This window comes from Macrobrachium nipponense, chromosome 33 (assembly GCF_015104395.2).
Source record: "Macrobrachium nipponense isolate FS-2020 chromosome 33, ASM1510439v2, whole genome shotgun sequence".
Lineage (NCBI taxonomy): Eukaryota > Metazoa > Arthropoda > Malacostraca > Decapoda > Palaemonidae > Macrobrachium > Macrobrachium nipponense.
In genome coordinates this window covers 68227032-68234531 of record NC_087219.1, presented here as the reverse complement: position 1 = coordinate 68234531, position 7500 = coordinate 68227032, and positions in this window count along the sequence as shown.

Here is a 7500-nt window from a genome sequence, read left to right as displayed (position 1 = left end):
ATATATCTATCTATATATATATATATATATATATATATATATATATATATATAATCCAATTGAGGTGCATTGTCTTTTGAGAATATGGTAAAGAATTGTTTCGAAAACTATTTGAAAGATAAAATAAAGAGGATTATGTACATTCGATTTTAATCCAGTGTCTATATTGTGACGTTTCAGCTTTTTTTTTAGTCACTTGGGACATACCCACCATAACCATGTCTTCGCAATAAGGCGAAATACTTAGCATCTCATTGTTTAATTTTTTATATTTGGTTTAACTCTACATACACACACACACCACACATGACATACAGCACAAAACACTCACACACACACACACATATATAAATAAATATATATATATATATATATATATATATATATATATATATATATATATATATACATATATATTTGTGCGTGTATGCATTTATGTGTATATCATATATATTCACTCCTGTTAAATAGTTGCTTTAGTAACATTCCCCCGTTTTATTTTTTTACATTTTACATTTCACTACTTCTCGCACCTCATTCCTATTGGGGCTGATCTTAGCATTGAAGGGCATCGGGAGTGTCTCTATTTGTCCAAGCAATATACGAAAACTATGGGTTCGACTCTAATATCTGTAGTTTTTTGGTAATTTTTAAATGTTACCACCTTCATATCATTCTCATACCCCACCTTCTTATCAGGGATGGACTTGGACTTGAAGGACATAGAGAGAGTCACTATTCATCTCAGTGACCTCAAAATATAAGGGTCAGGTATATATCTGTATTTTTTTTTTATGTATGTTACCATCTTCCCCACCCCTTTTCAACCCCCTTCCCATTGGGCTGAACTTGGAGTTAAAGAGCTTCAGTTGTGTTACTATTCATGCCAGCAACCTCAAAACTAAGAAATTAGACAATAATATCTGTCATTTTCAATTATTATTACATGTCACCCGCCCCCCCCCCCCCCCACTCCCCCCCCACCACCAACCCTGGGCTGAATTAGGACTTAAGTGTATTGGAGTGTAACTATTCTTATCAGTGACCTCGTAAACTATTGATTAGACACTAATATCTGTCATTTGCACCATATTCTCATCCCACTCCTTGTTGAGGCAGAACCTGGACTTAATGGGCATTAGGAGTGTCCCATTCTTCTTGAAAAACTATGGTTTAGACACTAATATTTGCTATTTTTGGTAACTTTTACATTTCAACCCCCTTCCCTCACCACACCCTTTACCCAAACATTAGTACCGATTTTAATTCTGTTTTCAATATGACCCTTCGTGGTAAGCATGCGCATTTGTATAACATTCATACAAACAAACAAATAAAATTTTCCTGGTATATTTAAACACACACACACAAAACACACACACGCACACACACACACACACACACACACACACACACATATATATAATATATATATATATATATAATATATATATTATATATATATATATATATATATATATATATATATATATATATCAAAGTCTGTGGGCTCCTGTAACGGATACTTATTCTGACTGTTGATTAATGCCTGACACTATTTCCTAGGTAATTATATCACTTTTCCCTTTAGCTACCATCCTGCTTCATGCATAGCACCAAAAACTAATGCTTAAGTGGTCGAAACTTCTCTCACTCATAGCTAAATTATAAGCTTTCTATTCCTAGCTAAAAAAAGTGGCAATCTCAGTTGATTTTTACCTAACAATAAATACCTAAACTTGAAAAAGATATTTTTACTTGCCTGTGAGGTTTTTCTTCATTCCTTTTGCTGTATGGGAGTATTATGCTGACATTTCAGTTTCGTTTTGCTTTCATGAAATCACTGTTAACATTGATATCTTATTGAGATATTCTGGTAAAAGTCGCCGCTTTTCTAAATCGAGTCTGTTGACTCCTGCAATGAATACTTATTTTGACTGATTAGAGGGAGACCAGTCAGAACTAATTAGATATAAGAAAAGAAAGAGGGTGTCGGCTGAAGGCTAAATACAAGTTAAGGGAAAAATCGTACGGAAACTCCAAGAGAATAATTTACAGGGGAATGTATTTACACCTAAACGTACCTCTACTGATACCAAGGTGCCTCACATAAAACAAAATACTGGGTCAATTACAAGAATCAATGAGCACGTGTCCAGGACGCTTGTGGTTATTCGATGATTTGCAGCGTGCAATTCCTGGGCCCAGAGCAAAGGAGAACGGGGAAATCCACCTTCACAGCAGGAATTTGCCGTAGACCTGCAATACATACACCGTATAAATAAGTGTGTGGCGGGGGGCGGGGTGGTTGGATATGAGCTTAACATAAATTGTAAGATTCCTTAGAGGGAAAAGAAAGACTGGATTACTGCTCAAAACGTTACCGTACCGCAAAAGAGGAGAAATAGAATACAACCACTTTTCTAAGGAACCACAGTTCTAAATCAAAGGATCTTTCCAAGGGAAACACAGCTGTGGGAATGAATGAATCACTATGGAGGGGCACAGACCCACTATTAAATGGGAAGAAAATGAAATATAATTAGATTTCCAACACAATTTTGCACGTTATCTTTCACCTGAGATATATCTTCGCATAATTTAGGCAAAGGAAGTCGACTTCTTCAATGCATCGGTAAGGCAAGGGCTTCTCCATGTGGGGGCACATGGACACTTGAGTCAGTTCGGGATGCCAGGTGAGTGCCCCTCACGGGATCAGAGGATATGCCCATGTGTGACCCGGACCTTCAACTGGACTTTGAGTAACTGAGACCGAATTGCCTGCGTCTTCTCCCTTTATTACCAGAAACGAGCAATAGAACAAGAGATAAATGGAATGCGTCAGCGAGAGAGTTAAGGAAAATCAAAGTCATGGTTTTTTAACGATACTTTAAATGGGGAAAGCAAAGGGGATTCATAATACTTCCCCTTCTTCAGAGTCATTTTAATCCTAAACAGGTTGAAATGACGAGAAAAATTCACTTTCGCCATGATACAATTCTCTTTCTCTCTTCTCAGAGGCACTTAAACTAATGTAATTTGTTTCGGTCATTCAACACTAACATTACTCATATTGACTCGCAACTGCTATTTATAAGTATGACAATTAACCCTTGGGCTTTTTAAAACATATTCTCTACTCATTAATAATTATTTAATTTTCTCGAGAAAGTCCCTTATGTGTAAATAAAAAAAATCAATTGCATTAAATTTAAATTTATACATAATATCATGTTCCCCAAGCACATTATTCTCAAAAGTTATCTAATGACTTTAACACAATTATTCTAATGAAATAGAGAATAACAGATTGTAAAATCTAAGTAAGCATATAATTTTATCTTACTGACTTTTTGTTAATGTAACCTTTCAAATTCACCTCAGTACATGGTGTGCCTAATTGTTTATTTGGACTGAAGCTGAACCAGGGGAAGGGTTCGAAAGCTTTATGAAAGGTTTTTAAATTAGACACGAACTTGCAAATTTTTTTTATTATTTTGGAAAGGTAGGGCATATAGTGAGTGGATATCGGAGCACCTGTATAAACGTGGTTTGCGGCAACTGTGGAAAGAATGGGCATTATGCTAGGATATGTAAGGAACAGCGTGCAAATTGTGCTGAATGTGGAGTGGAAGGTTATGTAGCGAGTTTGTGTAGGCAGAAGAGGGTGAGTTAGGCTGTGAATTCTGGAATCTATGTCTTAAGGGGATTCAGTTAAGTGGGTCCACTAGTGTGCAACAGTATGTTCAGGAAAATGCAATGAGTGAATGGTTGAGGGCGAATAAGTATGAACCGAGTGTCAGTGAACAAATAGTTCTTGGAGATCGACAGTTAGTGTTGGTTGAGTATGAAAAGGGGAAGAATGTAGGGAAAGGGAATGGAAGGAAGAAGCATGAACAGTATGATAAGGGTGTTAGTGTTAGGGTGCAAACGGATGATGAAGCATGTAATACGGATGACTTCGAGGGAATGAATGATACTTATAGTGTATGTGGGTTTGAGTTAACAGGGATAAGTGAGACTTCAGTGGGAATGAAACCGAGTAGTAAGGAGGTAGTTATTAGGATGGATAAGTCTTTGCAAGAGTTTGAGAGTAGTATGGATGAACTGAGGGGTTTGGTATCAGAAATAGGGGAGATATTGGGACCAAAGCTAGATGTTGATGAAGTAGTGTATGAGATTTGGGAAGATAAGTGAGGGAGATAATGGGAATTTGAATGAAATTGTGTTTAGAAGAAGTGAATGGTGATGTAACTGAGAGAGTGTATGAGGGTCCTCAAACCAGATCCAGGGGACCTGCATCCGAGCATCCTTGGGTGCTGCAAAAGATGATTTAGTGTGGATTTTGCGAGCATAAGGAGACGTTGTCAAATGTAATGGGGCAGGTAATATGGAGGAGTAAGATGGTAGTTTAAATTTGATAACATCTTCGAAGGTTGTGTGTGAGAGAGAGAGAGTGAGAGAGAGCAAAATTGGTGGAGGGATAATAAGGAGTGGTTTGATGAGCGTATGGGCATTGTTCTGTTGTGGCGATCCCTGAGGATATAAGTGGTGGTGATACGTTACGATAGTCATAAGAAGTGAAGAAGCTGGTGAAGTCATATAGTCAGTCATAGAGTTGGTTTGGCAGTGGTCTTACCCATTGATGGTCAGTTGATGTTGTGATTTGATTGATTTTGGTATTTGTAAAGTGTTGTGTGTTTGTCTGTCTGGTTGTGGTGAAGTTGAAGAGACTGGTTGTATTGGTTGTGCATTTTGGTGTCTTTGAATTGGCGGTTGGGGGCAGTGTTTGCGTTGGCGGTTTGTTGTGCTGGGTTTGGTTGTTGTATGGTTGTCGTGTTATTTCGAACTGTTGGTGTTCACCTGCGCGGTGATTGTCGTCTTGTTAAGTTGTTGTATGGTTGTAGTTCTCTGTTGGTTGTTTTGTATTGTGATTCTCGGCGGTGGTTGTGTCTCGACTAGCCTAGCCTATATCCAGCAGACAACACACCGCGTAGCCCTTAGTATCTGGAATCTGATGTGAGTACATGTGTATCTGTTTTGTGTGTTCTGTGTTTTGGTAAGCCAATTGCCCTATCTGCATTTAGTAACGTGAAGGGGAAAGTGTGGAAGAGGGAAAGTTCGATAGTTGGTACGACTAAAGTAACTGTGGTGAGACTTGCTTGGTTTTTTTGGTTGTGTGTGATCCTGCCACAAAGAGTATAGAGGGAAATCAATAAATCATGCTGCACTGCAGCTTCTTTTAGACTTTTACTGGCAAGCATAACAATATTAACACTCGAAGTTGTGATGACTTGATATTATATCATTATTATTGTCGTATCATATCCCTCCATACCATTCTTCATAGTCATTTCAGCTATTTTCGTTTACGTATGGTACTGTGGTACATGTTTGGTCTTGGATCTAAAGCTGTCAATAGTGCTTTTGTGATGTACATGTATATTACTCTCATCACGTTCGAGTTATGATCATGATCTAAATACTGACCATTCTTTCCTTTAGTTTAATACTGGTGATTTTAGCACCTTTTAATGTTATTAATAAACATTAAGAATGCAAACATTTGGCTTATTTTTTTTTAATTTCTCAATATTTTTGTACTATTTTTTATGAGTTCAGATGTAGTTTCCCTATGGGGTTTACGAAAAGATATCATATTCCCAAGAACAACTGAGTAAACCGATTACTAGAAGTTTTTTAATTCAAGAACAGAGCACAAACCGAGTGAACTCTGACCGAACAGCCCTTCTCTATTACCCATAAACGTTCACATATTGTGAGTGTGTTTTGGTCAGGCAAAGCTCTTGTACCGTGTGACGTATTTGCTGCATTTCCTTATCCGATTTTCATCGCTTCTAGAGCATTAATACTTACTATTTACAAAATGCCAAGAATCAGAGAAAGTGTCGTCTTCCTTCTGAGGTGGAAATATGAACGACTGCGTGCCGGAGAAGAAGGAGTCAAAGTGTTTCGGCTGGGATATGGACAATGGCTGATTTAGGTAAGATTTGCAATAACTATTTTTCATAGTAATGATAATAATTATATAAGAACAGCAAACTCCATTTTACTGCAGCAAGTTGTCGTCCGACTTATGATTTGTGTACGGTTAGGTGCAGCTTTGTTTACCATATCTGTCCAACATTTGTTTACTTTGCCCTCGCTGCTTACTAGTTGTTTAGAATTTGTCCCTCCAATATCTGAACGGGAGACGGGAAACGTGTACCTACAATGATAGCGTGTACAGGTTATAAAAGATAGAATATACTGTTATATAAGTTATGAGTAAAACTTAATATTGATAGGATATATTGTTATAGGTTAGATATGAAGAAAACTTTATATTGATAGTATATATTGTTATAGATTATGAATAAAACTTATTTTGGTAGAATAAGAATAAACATTATGGTATAATTATGTGTAATTTAGCATTAAAAATTATAAACTGTGTCATATCTTCGGATATAGTTTATTGTCCTGTAAAAAGTAATTTATTACAAGAATTAAGGAGAGAAAGGGTCATATATATATATATATATATATATATATATATATATATATATATATATATATATATATATATATATATATATATATATATATATATAGAAGAATAATAGGGGTAGCAGAACCCGACCAACATCCAGGTTGAAGAGGTAAAGGCATGTCTTTCACAGTATCGTTTATTACACCGACGATGCATCATGTAATGTGAAACGTCGGTGTAATAAAACGATTACTTGTAAGGACATGGCCTTTTACCTCTTCAAAAAAAAAAAAAAAACCTGGATATATATATATATATATATATTATATATATAATATATATATATATAGTATATAGTATATATATATATATATATATATATATATATACATACTATATGTATATCCTATATATATATATATATATCCTATATATATATGTATATATTATATATAAATATATATAAAATTAAATAAATCCTATATATCCTATATATATATATATATATATATATATAATATAATTTTATATATCTATATATATATATATATATATATAAGTATATCTATATATATATATATATATATATCTATATATATATATCTATATCTATAATATATATATATATATATATATAATATCCATATATATATATATGTCTATATATATATATATATATGTATATTATCTATGTATATATATATATATATATATATATATCTATATATATATTATATATATATATATATATATATATATATATATATATATCTATATATATATATATATCATATATATCCTATATATATATATATATATATTTATATATATATATATACTATATAATATATATATTATATATATATATATATACAATATATATGTTCTTCCCCTGATAGGAAGGGGAAGGCAAAAAGGGAATGTGAAGGAGGTGATATGAAAAAATAACCTAAAAAGATAGACATTAGTGCCTAAAGTATAGCTTTGAGACCGCTGAGGATATATGT